At 45.0% G+C, this 16,194-nt stretch overlaps 1 protein-coding gene and 1 non-coding gene across 2 annotated transcripts in view; both read right to left on the minus strand.

Annotated features, from left to right (window-relative positions):
- Window positions 1-16,194, minus strand: part of LOC124720199 — a 1,401,865-nt gene that overhangs the window by 197,665 nt on the left and 1,188,006 nt on the right. The gene's annotated exons all lie outside the window — the stretch shown is intronic.
- Trnas-cga lies at window positions 11,948-12,022 on the minus strand. Its single transcript has one exon. It is a non-coding gene; the product is annotated as a tRNA-Ser (tRNA).

Raw genomic sequence — 16,194 nt, forward strand, 5'->3', positions numbered from 1 at the left:
TTGTTGTCAAGTTGTGCTACAAACTCCTCCCCAATTCTATTCAATACCTTCTCATTAGATATGTGATCTACCCATCTAATCTTCAGCATTCTTCTGTAGCACCACATTTCAAAAGCTTCTATTCTCTTCTTGTCCAAACTATTTATCGTCCATGTTTCGCTTCCATACATGGCTACGGTCCATACAAATACTTCCAGAAAGGTCTTGCTGACACTTGAATCTATATTCGATGTTAACAAATTTCACTTCTTCAGAAACACTTTCCTTGCCATTGCCAGTCTACATTTTATATCCTCTCTACTTCGACCATCATCAGTTATTTTTCTCCCCAAATAGCAAAACTCCTCTACTACTCTAGGTGTCTCATTTCCTAATCTCATTCCCTCAGCATCACCCGACTTACTTCGACTACATTTCATTATCCTCGTTTTACTTTTGTTGATGTTCATCTTATATCCTCCTTTCATGACACTGTCCAACTGCTCTTCCAAGTCCTTTGCTGTCTCTGACAGATTTACACTGTCATCGGCGCACCTCAAAGTTTTTATTTCTTCTCCATGGATTTTAATATCTACTCCGAATTTTTCTTTCCCTTACCGCTTGCTCTATATACAGTTTGAATAACATCGGGGAGAGGCTACAATGCCCGGTTAAGCATATTCCTGGCTCTACTGAAATGTCTGTTATTATGAACATGCCAATGCCTAGTTTCGTACAATTTCGCGCTATGGGTACACCGCGCGGATCAAAATCCGGTGTATCAGCAGCTGAGACATTCGAAGATGACTGCCCCCACCGCAACTTTCTCCAAGACGAAGTTTCTCAGTCACCTACAACGGAAAGAATTCCAGAGACGCAAGATGAACTGGCAGCTGTTTCTGGAGCGATTGGTCGCGGCTGCTGGAGGTTCTGGTACGTCATCGTCATTCCCTGTGTCATCAAAGTTTTCAGTGCCTCCTCCAATGGTTGACTTCGTAAAAAGACCGAAGAAACTTAACAATAGGAAAAAGGGCAACGAGGTTGAAAATTGAAGGAGAAGCAGGAAAGATAAAGAAGCAAAGCAAAACTCTGAAACGAGAACTTCTTATGCACTGAATGCACGATCATTCCGCCAAAAAACAACGAAATACGTACAGTGATTGGACGTACATTTCTTCCGGCAATATAAAACGTATGCAAGAAGCATTACAAGAGTCTATAAACACACTCAGCACTCACTTCGCCAGTAAATTAGGAAACAGATTTTTCATAATGAAGAGACATTCCGTTATACATAATCATATTTCTGCTGCAGTGTATCGGCCTATGCCTTTAGTATTCGTGGCCTGCTACTCCCGGCCATGAATTCAAGAATGTCAGTCAAATGGCGTTTTATTCTGCAGCTCAGGAATGTGATTCTGGCGGCTCTGCAGATATCGCTTCCGCCTAATGTGTCTACCGTGATTCCGCATTGTGTTTCGTTGATTTCATTGAGAAACCTCCCATACGTTTTTGAAGTTTAATACTGTGTGATGTGTCGACAGAAGTGCCGACACAGTGTTATTTTGAGGGGGGCCGATAGGCACGCTATCTAACGCAGACGGGCGTGAATTCTGGAACAGGATAACTATTGAATGGTAGCAAGGAAAGTACGTAGCTGCTTTATACTTAACTTTAATGACTCCTTGTGATACATCTCTCTTGACTATACAAATGAGACTCTTAAGATACATGCACTGTTACAATTGGCGCCTTGCTAGGTCGTAGCCATGGACTTAGCAGAAGGCTATTCTAACTGACTCTCGGCAATTGAGAGGAAGGCTTCGTCCGTATTGTCGCTAGCAATGTCGTCCGTACAACTGGGGCAAGTGCTCTATCGTATATCGAGACCTGCCTTGTGGTGGCGCTAGGTCTGCGGTCACACAGTGGCGACACGCGGGTCCGACATGTACTAAATGGACCGCGGCCGATTTAAAGCTACCACCTAGCAAGCGTGGTGTCTGGCGGTGACAACACAGTGTGCAAACCGAGAGTGCCACAATCGAACGGTTTCACCACCACTAATTAATCACAGTGGTACGTGAAGTTTCTCAATTCAACTGGAACACCGAATTCCAGTTCGAGCCGACAGACTTCCCTCGTAACGTGAACTCGTAGAACTGACGTTATCTGACATCTTTAAGACCGATATTTCAGTAAACTCGTACCGAGAGCTTCCGCGACAAGTTTTCTGTGTTCCGTTGCCTCGAAAAGGCATACCGTCACAACACGCAAGTTATACAAGGAAAACGAAAGTTCACTACGGCGTCTCCGACGCCGTTCATCTGTTGACGTGTCAAGTGTCGAGCTCGTATCGAGTTTCAAATGGTTCAAGTGGCTCTATGGGACTTCTGAGGTCATCAGTCCCCTTGAACTTAGAACTACTTAAACCTAACTAACCTCAGGACATCACACACATCCATGCCCGAGGCAGGATTCGAACCTGCGACCATAACGATCGCGCGATTCCGGACTGAAGCGCCTAGAACCACTCGGTCACAACGGCCGGCTATGGAGTTTCCTGACGTGACTTTGTAGTAAGATCCGAGTGAAAGTAGCTTCATCACCCTCAGTAGACCTCCACATATTTGCAGACGCTGAATTCAGATAATACACAAATATTCCGCAACGTTTTTGTTTTCTATTAAAATCTCAGAACCACCTCAGACTGGAGATAAAGCTGTGGACGCGTCACTCGGGAAGAAACGACATTAAATACGGTAAGTATCAATATCAACAATTACCTTCACTATCGCGCGACAACCGATTCCCTGCAGTGTTCAAACCTAGAACCCCTCGTAACCCATTCGACGAACACATTTCCCTGCAGTACCCGCTCTAACTGTTGTGGACGGAGCGGTTTATAATTTTGCCGCTGCGTCGCTTTTAGTAATTTTCCTAGCCAAGCCAAGGTATGGTATGGTATGGTATGGTATGGTATGATATCGTATCGTATGGTATGGTATCGTATGGTAGTCGAACCGACAAAGGTATAGGTATGGAAGGTTCGAACCTGGTATAGTACTCCAGGGTTAATCATCGGGGGCAGCAACTCCTCACTCCAATGCAGAAGCTACTGAGAAAGTTATGTTCACTCTATACGCAAATACACTAGATCAATTTTCAGCGCGTCAATTAGGGATGGAAACAACCGACCACTTACAACCTATACAGGTATTTTAGTTCTGAAAACCCATATTTTTAGGTATTTCTCTGGTCTCGGCTATAACAGGTTTCTTGTTTTATTCTACTAATTGTACAAAAAACCGGTATATCAAAACAGTGATGCTAAGGTTTTTGGATTTTGTGACTTCACTCTCATTGAAGTATGTGGTCGAAAGAGTCAGCCTTCGGGAATTGTGAAACGAACCCTGTCGTCCAGGATCGGATGCCACAAAGGGCGCAGATTCACCACGAGATGGGGAAACTCACAGGCGTCTGTTGTCTGTTGAGGCCCAAGTGCTGTGGTGTGCGAGTGAAACAGACGAGAACGTACGTCATAGGGAAACCCAGAAGACGACTTTTGTGGCCGAGGAGACGTAGCAGTATCAAATATGGCAGGCCTACGATCGGACATAAGGGGAAAGATTTATGAAAACTATTTAATTCTGTAGTAGTGCAGGGGATGAAGCCACAGTAATTTTAATCTGCCAGCCTCCATACATTTTCATGGTGATCTCAGTAAAACTTGAATATTGATCATGTCTATAACAGTTTAGTATTTACTGTAAACGTGAAATTAACAAGTTTTGTAACAAAGACCTGAATGCTAAGATCTGAACGCTTTGGATGATCTAAACGATCGACATTTCATATAGAAGCGCATTATTAAAACGAGAAACGTTGTTAATATCATCTCTGTAACTTTATTTGTTTAAAAGATAAAGTAAATTTAAATTATCAGTATTTTCAGTTAAGCATCAGATCATCATTTCCTCCACACAAAACACATTGAACAATGACAGCAAAAAATGGTTCAAATGGCTCTGAGCACTATGGGACTTAACATCAGTCCCCTAGAACTTAGAACTACTTGAACCTAACTAACATAAGGACACCACACACATCCATGCCCGAGACAGGAATCGAACCTGCGACCGTAGGAGCAGCGCGGTTCCGGACTGAAGCGCCTAGAACCGCTCGGCCACTCCGGCCGGCGAACGATGATAGCATGACACCTTACTGAATCATTATGTAATAGAATATTTATTGTAAAGTTTAGTGCATGATAGTCACTTTGATTCTGTATTTATTTACCACAAAGTAGATTGGTGCAAGGCCGTGACATTCAAAGTAATTGTGGTCTTCAGTCCTGAGACTGGTTTGATGCAGCTCTCCATGCTGCTCTATCCTATACAGTCATCATCTCCCAGTACCTACTGCAGCCTACATCCTTCTGAATCTGATTAGTGCATTCATCTCTTGGTCTCCCTCTACGATTTTTACCCTCCACGCTGCCCTCCAGTACTAAATTGGTGATCCCTCGATGTACAGAACATGTCCTACCAACTGATCCCTTCTTCTTGTCAAGTTGTGCCACAAATTACTCTTCTTCCCAATCCTATTCAATACCTCCTCATTAGTTACGTGATCTACCCATCTAATCTTCAGCATTCTTCTGTAGCACCACATTTCGAAAGCTTCTATTCTCTTCTTGTCCCAACTATTTATCGTCCATGTTTAACATCCATACATGGCTGCACTCCATACAAATACTTTCAGAAACGACTCCCTGACACTTAAATCTATACTCGGTGTTAACAAACTTCTCTTCTTCAGAAACGCTTTCCTTGCCATTGCCAGTCTACATTTTATATCCTCTCTACTTCGACCATCATCAGTTATTTTGCTCCCCAAATAGCAAAGCTCCTTTACTACTTTAAGTGTCTGATTTCCTAATGTCATTCCCTCAGCATCACCCGACTTTATTCAAATTGTATTGGTTTCATGAAAAAGAATTTTACGTTTATTATGCAATGGATATTATTGTTATTTTATTTACAACGTGAAAGTGGTCAAGCTTTGATTATTTAAATATGTTAAAATGTGAGATAATGTAGAATAAGCTGTGACCAATGAAATGGACGGGAAAGGGCACTGCGCTAGTCAGTTGAGCGAAGATGTTCGGCGCGCGGGAAACGCGCCAGGGGACGGGCAGAGGGCAGTTCTGGTGCAGACGTGAAAGCTGACAGTTGGGCATTAGGCAGCTAGGAAGTGAAACGACTCAGAAAAATTTCGCTATGTGAGGTATCGCGGGACTTAAGTCTCAGCGGTGAGCAGCCGCGAGCCTGGTATGAAGTCTAACTTCTCGCATAGTTAACGAGGTGGAGCATCGGACTGGTAACTCGCGATGAGATTATGAATGATCGAACTGTGTCAAATGGATATGCGCTCGAATGTAACAATAACTCTAAATACGACCACTTTCACTAATAGTTTACTTTCTGAATAAACATTACTCTAACCAAATGGCAATTGTGTGGCCTACATCATTTATGGGTCGTTAATTTTGTTCCCGATATTACTATTGCTGTTATTACAGGTTATGTTAACTTCGTATTACGCAAACTTGCCATCAGCCGGACAATTTACCAAAGGGTGACAAGTGTCTAATTTGGGGCGTGTAATGCGACACGTGCGGTTCAAGCCCTAGACGAGTTTGAGGCGAGACATTTCGACGAAGCGGAACCGCATGTGAGCCCGAACATCTCTGGGATGTTAGCTAGCAATTTAAATAATTTCTTTAGACGAGTAATGTTTATTCGTATGATGGGTGAAAATAGCAACACCGACAGGTCGAAAGGAGCAACAAATACTTGCCATACGTATCAGTACAGCCCTGCTCACACAATACATTAGCTTTGCGGTGTGGCGTGGCCTTGTAGAAGAATCACTTCCACGTGCAGCGTCATAGACGTGCACAGAGATCTATTCTGTCGTTGTTGAGACAGTAATTCATTCACGGTTTACAATAAAAATCTAAAGTAGCTGAACTCTGCCTGTTGCCTGGACCGCTACGGTGGCAGGTTCGAATCCTGCGTCGGGCATGGATGTGTGTGATGTCCTTAGTTTAGTTAGGTTTAAGTAGTTCTAAGTTCTAGGCGACTGATGACCTCAGATGTTAAGTCCCATAGTGCTCAGAGCCATGTGAACCTGTTGCCTGCGTCTACATAATACGCCTTTATCAACTTGTAGCCTTTGGAAACGGGCAACTTAACACGAAAGATAAAAGAGTTATCCAACCTCTGTTTTCACACTTTAGCACTGACTGACTACTCATGATGTGACCCTTCATGACAACATTGGCCTCAGCAGGAAAATACTAGCCAATTTTTTTTTTTTTAAATGTATTCGAGCCCCCATTACTTTTTGAGAGAAGCAGCGAACAGCGCATGGACTAAGTTCTCTTCTATTTGCCTATTTAACATTTAGATTTTATGCATCTTCGAACTAAGGCAGTATCATTTTTCAATCTTTGTTCGATTTCTATGTTTATAACACAAAATAATAGGAATAAAAAACCGAAAACCGGTAACTTCAGAAACGGGCAATTTCAGAAACGGGCAATTTCAGAAACGGGCAATTTCAGAAACGGGCAATTTCAGAAACGGGCAATTCCAGAAACGGGCAATTCCAGAAACGGGCAATTCCAGAAACGGGCAATTCCAGAAACGGGCAATTCCAGAAACGGGCAATTCCAGAAACGGGCAATTCCAGAAACGGGCAATTTCAGAAACGGGCAATTTCAGAAACGGGCAATTTCAGAAACGGGCAATTTCAGAAACGGGCAATTTCAGAAACGGGCAATTTCAGAAACGGGCAATTTCAGAAACGGGCAATTTCAGAAACGGGCAATTTCAGAAACGGGCAATTTCAGAAACGGGCAATTTCAGAAACGGGCAATTTCAGAAACGGGCAATTTCAGAAACGGGCAATTTCAGAAACGGGCAATTTCAGAAACGGGCAATTTCAGAAACGGGCAATTTCAGAAACGGGCAATTTCAGAAACGGGCAATTTCAGAAACGGGCAATTTCAGAAACGGGCAATTTCAGAAACGGGCAATTTCAGAAACGGGCAATTTCAGAAACGGGCAATTTCAGAAACGGGCAATTTCAGAAACGGGCAATTTCAGAAACGGGCAATTTCAGAAACCGGCAATTTCAGAAACCGGCAATTTCAGAAACCGGTTTCAGTGGTCAGAATAAACTGAAGATGAAAACAACCTGCATAACCGGAAACCTGTTGTTTTGGCGACAACGATCATCGCTAGTATGAACAGTTTATGAAATATTTTGCAGTTTTGAATCCATGACATACCGTCTTTTAGCGCTGTTTTGTATTTGACGGACAAAGAAGATTCCGAGCTTTTCCGCTCTAATGTTTCAACGGTATGTCACCTGCAGATGTGGCTTTAACACCACAAAACCGGCAGTGGTACAGTAGTGAAGGACCAAAATAACAGCTCAAGCGATTTATTAATACCCAAGATGAATACTCATAGCTGTGGTCACCCTACCTACAAGGTTGTCTGCACTTTATGAATTAATTAATATGTTTACAGCCTGTTGTAAACACTCTACCGCACGAAACTTCGTAACATATTTTAGAGTTATGTCCTGGCACTGCGACTCGAACTTGGAACCTGTGCATCTCACACGCATGTGCTCCGCCGACTGACCTATAGCGACGCCGGTTATCGCTGAAACAACCGGTTTTCCGTTATATCGGTTCTTTTAACACCAGTTTAACCAGGCGTTAAAACCGCTCAAAATAACCGGTTTCCGAAACTGCGTTTTTCGATTTTTTTTTTTACTCTATTTCTTATAATAAACGTAGAAATCGAACAACCGTCCAAAAATTTTGGGTCCCTCAGTCTCAAGATGCGAGGATAACTCCAAAAGAAATGCACACTATCTCTGTAAAAATACAGTTTTTCATTCTGCATGTGTGTAAGTTTTACAGCGTGTAGATTCATCCTTCCCGCTTGTTTTCAAACTTAGTTCAACCTCTTCCCGTGAGTGGCGCCGTCACAGCATGTCTCCAAGATGGCTGCTACACTTGACGTTCGTCAGAAGCAACGTGCTGTCGTAGAATTCCTGTGCTGTGAAAACGAGACAGTGGGAAACATCCACAAGAGGTTGAAAAAGGTGTACGGAGATGCTGCTGTCGATCGCAGTACAGTTAGTCGGTGAGCAAGTAGGTTACTTAATGAAAGCGGGCACGGCAATATTGAGGATTGTCCTCGCAGCGGCAGGCCTCGTGCTGCACACACTCCAGACATTGTGCAGGGAGTTAACGAATTGGTGACTGCTGACAAACGCATCACAGTGAACGAACTGTCACGCTACGTTGGCACAGGGGAAGGAAATGTTTGCAGAATACTGAAAGCGTTGGCGTTAAGAAATGTTTGTGCCGGGTGGGTTCCCAGGATGTTGACACTGGCTCACTATTGGAACAGTACGAGAATGGTGGAGATGAAATTCTTGGAAGTATTGTGACAGGTGATAAAACATGGCTCCATCATTTTTCACCAGAGACGAAGAGGCTATCAATGGAGTGGCATGACGCAAATTCACCGAAGAAAAAAAAAAATTCAGAACCACACCTTCTGCTGGAAAAGTTATGGCTACGGTGTTTTTCGATTCCGAAGGACTCTTGCTTGTGGACATCGTGCCAAGTGGAACCACCATAAATTCTAATGCATGTGTGACGACACTGAAGAAACTTCGAGCTCGACTGAGTCGTATTCGACCACATCGGCAAAAGTAGAATGGTTTGCTATTGCACGACAATGCACGGCCACATGCCAGTCGAAAAACCGTGGAAGCGATCACAAAACTCGGATGGACAACACTGAAACACCCGCCTTACAGTCCTGACCTGGCTCCGTGTGACTATCATCTCTTCGGGAAACTGAAAGACTCTCTTCGTGGAACAAGATTTGAAGACGACGACTCCCAAACAGTGGCTCCAACAGGTTGGTCCAGAATTTTACCGTTCGTGTATATAGGCGAACGTTCCGAGATGGCGCAAGGCAGCTGAGAGGGATGGAAATTATGTGGAGACATGAAAATATTGTTCCTAAAGGATGTATCTGCACGCTGTAAAACTTTCAAACATGTAGAATAAAAGATGGATTTTTAAAAAAAAATGGTGTGCATTTCTTTTGGTATGACGCTCGTACATAGAATCAAAACATTAAATGAAGTATGCGAATAAAAGAAAACGTAGAACGCTCACGATACGCTGCTTTTCTCGAAAAGTTGTATGTGGTCGACTATACATAATGCCAACTGTATTCTCCTAGTAATAGCAATTTTTTTTGAACTCTTCTCAAAAATAGTGCTGTAATCGGGGATCATGCGACCATTTGGACATAACAGTCTGTGCTAAAGGCTAAAAGCTGAGGTTGAAGAACTCAGTTTTTCGTGTTAATGTGTCCGTTTTCAAGGTCTACAAGCAGAGAAAGGCATATTATGTAGGCACCGGCAGCTGCTTTCTATTTTTATTGCAACTAATTAATGAACTATTAAGATTCAACTTAGCCCCTCACATTACGCCAGAAGTTTGTTGTGGCGGCCTCTCCCAGTTAACCTTTTAAGGAAATGGAGCATTACCGCACTTTGCAAAACACTTCCAGATTAATCACGGGGTCACTATGCTACGACTGATGTCCGATGACGACATCGACGAACTACCGACTTAATGGGGCTTACAAGTCTGCCACACTGCACGTAGTGCAGTATTATTGTAATATTCTGGCTGTGAGTACCAGCGAAGATGCGCTACCGTAATTGAGAAGCACACAAGCTGACGGCGAAATATTTCGCGTCGTTCTGACCGTGCTAGTAGCAGTATCGTAAATTTGCCAAGAAGTCACTATGCACCAGATGGCTGAAGACACTAATCGTTTTTATGAAGCCCCCAGGATCCAACATCGAATAAAATTTCGTGGACGATTTTTACCTTCCTTTTCACAAATCAAATTTTTTGTTCTTGGTAATAGCGATTAAAAGTTGTATCTCCTCTGCACTTCAAATTGCGTCTATATGCAAACTTACCTGACCAAAAATAAACAATGCCCGATCTGCATTACTTATCTCCAACAATTACCAAAAGGCTAGATGCTCTTTTTTCACAGCAAAGAGCGTTGTCGTATCAATTACTGTAGCGCGTTATCGCTGCCACTCGCAGTCGGAATTATACAATAGTACTACATTACGAAGGAACATGGCACTCGGTAACAGCTGTATTATCATTGTCGTTGTCTCTGGTTTCCTGTCAGCAATTTTACTAAAACAGCGTCTGCGAAGACGCTCCGTATGATCTACGAGGGTCGTTCAGTAAGTAACGCCCCCACATTTTTTCAAAATGTCGTTAGTATAAATAGACAAACGTCCCTGTTCGTGCTTCACATTTGATACTCGTTCTGTGCGCCGGTGTAGTTTCGAACCGTTCCGGCAGATGGCAGAGCCGTAGTACAGCGTCAAAAATGGCGTCTACATACGATTAACGTTACAAGCAGCGTGCTGTTATTGAATTCTTGTGTGCAGAAAAAGAAACCGTTGTGAACATCCATAAACGTCTGTGTGCAGTCTGTGGCCATGCCGCAGTTGATAGGAGTAGAGTGGGGCGACGGGTAACAAAGTTACGGCCTCAGGAAATGCAGAAAAACAGCTCCACGATCAGCCACACTCGGGACGTCCTGTCACAGCCACTGCTCCAGACGTGCGGACGCCATTATCCGGCGCATCACAACTCGACAATTGGCTCTACAGTTGTCGGTCAACATTGGAAGTGCGTCTGCAATGATCGAGAGTCTCGGATATTTAGAGAGGTGTTCACGATAGATTCCACGAATGGTCACAGCGGACCACAAAATTCAAAGAAGGCCGTTTCATATGAATTGTTGAGGCGTTCTGAGACCGACGGAGAGGCCTTCCTGTCACGGATAGTTACGGGGGACGGGAAGGCAGTCCACGGTGATTCACCACAAAAGAATAAATTCGAGACAACCCCCTCTGCCGGAAAAGTCACGGTGACAGTCTTCATGGGATTGTGACGGCGTCATTCTCGTGCGTGTGATGCCAAGAGGGTAAGACATCAATTGAGAGACATACGTAAAGACTCTGAATAAACTCAACAACCGTTTCCGACGTGATCGATCGGACAAGAATCCAGCAGAAATCTTGCTCAAACACGATAATGCACGACCACACACACACACGCCTGAGAACCCGAGAACACATCAGCAAATTAGGTTGGACATCATTGCGTCAGCCCCTCTACAGTCGAGACTTTTGGCAACCTAGGACTTCCATCTCTTTGGGCGACTTAAAGATTCTCTACGGGGAACACACTTTGAAGGTGACGAGGGAGTCAGCCGTGCAGTGAAAACAAGGCTACGCCTACAGGACGAGAGCTTTTACCAGCAGGGAATACGCGCTCTTCCAGAACGTTGGCGAACGGCCATAGAACGTGATGGAAACTACGTAGAAAAATAGGACATGGACCAGTCATGTTGCCGCGCGGGATTAGCCGAGCGGTCTTAGGCGCTGCAGTCACGGACTATGCGGCTGGTCCCGGCGGAGGTTCGAGTCCTCCCTCGGGCGTGTGTGTGTGTGTGTGTGTGTGTGTGTGTGTGTGTGTGTGTGTGTGTGTGTGTGTGTGTGTGTGTGTGTGTCCTTAGGATAATTTAGGTTACGTAGTGTGTAAGCTTAGGGACTGATGACCTTAGCAGTTACGTCCCACAAGATTTCACACACATTCGAATATTTTTGAACCAGTTGTGTTGATGTAGGTTGTCACCAAATTCTGACTCTTAACTATAAATATGATTTGAGAAAAGAATGTGGGGCATTAGAATAAAATTTTCACTCTACAGCGGAGTGGGTGCTGATATGAAACTTCCTGGTTGATTAAAACTGTGTGCCGGACCGAGACTCGAACTCGGGACCTTTGCCTTTCGCGGGCAAGTGCTCTACCAACTGAGCTACCCGAGCACGACTCACGCCCTGTCCTCACAGCTTTACTTCTGCCAGTACCTCGTCTCCTACCTTCCAAACTTTACAGAAGCTCTCCTGCGAACCTTGCAGAACTACCACTCCTGAAAGAAAGGATATTGCGGAGACATGGCTTAGCCACAGCCTGGGGGATGTTTCCAGAATGAGATTTTCACTCTGCAGCGGAGTGTGCGCTGATATGAAACTTCCTGGCAGATTAAGACTGTGTGCCCGACCGAGACTCGAACTCGGGACCTTTGCCTTTCGCGGGCAAGTGCTCTACCAACTGAGCCACCCAAGAACAACTCACGCCCCGTCGCGTGCTCAGTTGGTAGAGCACTTGCCCGCGAAAGGCAAAGGTCCCGAGTTCGAGTCACGGTCCGGCTCACAATTTTAATCTGCCAGGAAGTTTCAATGTGGGGCATTGCTTATTGGATGACCCTGGTATTTTGGCTACGGGTAGAGGGAGTGGTACAGTATCGGAAATCTTTGTAGCCTGAATCTACCTGCTCACCAGAGACTACGTCACCGATCGCGTGTCCGTAATGTCGCCGCCCGAACTATTTTCGCTTGCGTTACATAAAGGTTCAACGTCGCTGGTCATCAAATTTATACGCCTCACTTGGCCAGCGTCGGGAATCGATACGGGGACTCTGAGCGAACTGCGCGTCGCCGAGACTGGAGAGAGAGGGAGGGAGGGGAGGGAGGGAGAGAGAGAGAGAGAGAGAGAGAGAGAGAGAGAGAGAGAGAGAGAGAGAGAGAGAGTCGCTAAACTCTGTTGACATCGCCAAGACTCTGCTCACGTCTGGAGAACGTTCGGAAGCAACTTGTTGATCGCTACCCGTGGAAAGACACCTGCTATTCAGTTGCGGCAAAGGGAGACGCTTCGCTGCTACTGCTATTACGGACATTTGGCCGTGGTCCAAGACATAATTCTCTGGCAACCGTCGGGGATTTCCGCACCTCAGAAAGCTGTTGCAGCCTCACACGGTTCGTGACGTGATCAGATCGGTGTCGAAGATTGCAGAGACGTCTACAGACATTAAAGTAGCGTATAGCGTGCGACATGGGAGTGTTATGGGACCACTGCTTTTCACAATATACATATATAAATGACCTAGTAGATAGTGTCGGAAGTTCCACGCGGCTTTTCGCGGATAATGCTGTGGTATACAGAGAAGTTGCAGCATTAGAAAATTGCAGCGAAATGCAGGAAGATCTGCAGCGGATAGGCACTTGGTGCACGGAGTGGCAACTGACCCTTAACATAGGCAAATGTAATGTACTGCGAATACATTGAAAGAAGGATCCTTTATTGTACGATTATATGATAGCGGAACAAACAGTGGTAGCAGTCACTTCTGTAAAATATCTGAGAGTATGCGTAGGCAACGATTTGAAGTGGAATGATCATATAAAATTAACTGTGGGTAAGGCGGGTGCCAGGTTGAGATTCGTTGGGAGAGTCCTTACAAGGGAACCTCCCCATCGTACCCCCCTCAGATTTAGTTATGAGTTGGCACAGTGGATAGGCCTTGATAAACTGAACACAGATCAATCGAGAAAACATGAAGAAGTTGTGTAGAACTATGAAAAAAATTAGTAAAATATACAAACTGGGTAGTCCATGCGAAGATAGGCAACATCAAGGACAATGGGAGTCAAGGAGCGCCGTGGTCCCGTGGTTAGCGAGAGCAGCTACGGAACGAAAGGTACTAGTTTCAAGTCTTCCCTCGAGTGAAAAGTTTAAATTTTTTATTTTCAGTTTATGTGACAAACTCTTATGTTTTCATCACTTTTTTCCGAGTGATTATCACATCCACAAGAAAACCTAAATCGGGCAAGGTAGAAGAATCTTTTTACCCATTCGCTAAGTGTACAAGTTAGGTGGGTCGACAACATATTCGTGTCATGTGACGCACATGCCGTCACCAGTGTCGTATAGAATATATCAGACGTGTTTTCCTGTGGAGGAATCGGTTGACCTATGACCTTGCGAGGAAATGTTTTCGGTTCCCATTGGAGAGGCACGTCCTTTCGTCTACTAATCGCACGGTTTTGCGGTGCGGTCGCAAAACACAGACACTAAACTTATTACAGTGAACAGAGACGTCAATGAACGAACGGACAGATCATGTTGTTGTTGTGGTCTTCAGTCCTGAGACTGGTTTGATGCAGCTCCCCATGCTACTCTATCCTGTGCAAGTTTCTTCATCTCCCAGTACCTACTGCAACCTACATCCTTCTGAATCTGCTTAGTGTATTCATCTCTTGGTCTCCCTCTACGATTTTTACCCTCCACTCGGCCCTCCAATACTAAATTGGTGATCCCTTGATGCCTCAGAACATGTCCTACCAACCGATCCCGTCTTCTGGTCTAGTTGTGCCACAAACTTCTCTTCTCCCCAATCCTATTCAGTACTTATACAGATGATAACTTTGCGAAAATAAAGAAAGTAAACTTTTCACTCGGGGGAAGACTTGAACCAAGGACCTCTCGTCCCGCAGCTACTAACGGTAAGCACGGGACAACGGCGCTCCTTATGCTAGAATGTCCTTGATGTTCCATATGTTGCGCATGGACTACTCAGTTTGTATATTTTATTAATTTTTTTCATAGTTCCACACAACTTCTTCCTGTTTTCTCGATTGATCTGTGTCCAGTTTTTCAAGGCCTATCCACTGTGCCAACTTATAACTAAATCTGAGGGGGGTGCGATGGGGAGGTTCCCTTGTTAGAAAATGTAGTCCATCAACAAAGGAGGTGGCTTACAAAAACACTAGTTCGAGCTATACTTGAGTATTGCTCGTCAGTGTGGGATCCGTACCAGGTCGGGTTGACAGAAGAGATAGAGAAGATCCAAAGAAGAGCGGCGCGTTTCGTCACAGGGTTATTTGGTAAGCGTGATAGAGTTACGGAGATGTTTAGCAAACTCGAGTGGCAGACTCTGCAAGAGAGGCGCTCTGCATCGTGGTGTAGCTTGCTCTCCAGGTTTCGAGAGGGTGCGTTTCTGGATGAGGCATCGAATATATTGCTTCCCCCTACTTATACCTCCCGAGGAGATCGCGAATGTAAAATTAGAGAGATTGGAGCGCGGACGGAGGCTTTCAGACAGTCGTTCTTCACGCGAACCGTAGGCGACTGGAACAGGAAAGGTAGGTAATGACAGTGGCGCGTAAAGTGCCCTCCGCCACACACCGTTTGGTGGCTTGCGGAGCATAAATGTAGATGTAGACATGCGTCGGCGTGTGCTATGGCGCTTGTAGTGGGAAAAGAGTTGGTGCTGTTTTTGTTTTATTTACCACTTGAGACCCACAACTTTCCTAGTTTCAATCCTCTTCCTACTCTGTCGTAATTGTTTTTGTGCTCGTGAATTTCTATAGCCTCTGCGTGGATCCTAACGTACTAATTATTAGATTCTGCTACAGCCAAAGAGTCAGAGAAACGCATTTGGCGGTTCCCAAGTGCGAGCGCGTGATCTGTCTGCTACGACCCAGGTCACAGTTTCTCTTGTATGCCACGGCGAATCCACCTGCGCCGCTGGGAGCAGTCGCGCACTGTTAAAGCACTGCTAGAGTAACAAATCACCATCTGTTGCGGAGTGCCTTGCGCGTTACGTGGTCGGTCGCGACCATATATATATATATATATATATATATATATATATATATTTTGTCGAACCTTGTCAGGCGATGAACGATGGGTTAATGACCTCGAACCGGTAACAAAACGACAACCCGTGAAGTGCAGCCAAACGACCTCTCCTCCAAAGAAAATCTTAAAAGCCGCACCCACAGTCGGTGAAATGATGGCGACGGTTTTCTCAGACTCTGAAGGGGTTATTCTGCCTGATGTCCTACGTCCTCCTTCACGCTGCAGCGGTGGACTGTGTACTGTGATCCGCTCTGGAAGCTGAAGAAACGACTTCTGCGTATTGCTCGCCACGGAAATACAAACCAATTTCTTCTTCTCCGTGACAACGCAAGCGCTCACACACGTCTGTGCACGCGAGGCCCAGCTAGTGAAACTCCACCGCATCTTCTTCCTCACCCACCCTACAGTCCGCATCTCACACCTTCCGACTTCCATCCGTTTGGCCCAATGAAGGGTGCACTCTGTGGGAAGCAGTCCATGGATGACGGTGACGACGACGACGATATTGGTGCAGCAAG

This window comes from Schistocerca piceifrons, chromosome 11 (genome assembly GCF_021461385.2).
Source record: "Schistocerca piceifrons isolate TAMUIC-IGC-003096 chromosome 11, iqSchPice1.1, whole genome shotgun sequence".
Lineage (NCBI taxonomy): Eukaryota > Metazoa > Arthropoda > Insecta > Orthoptera > Acrididae > Schistocerca > Schistocerca piceifrons.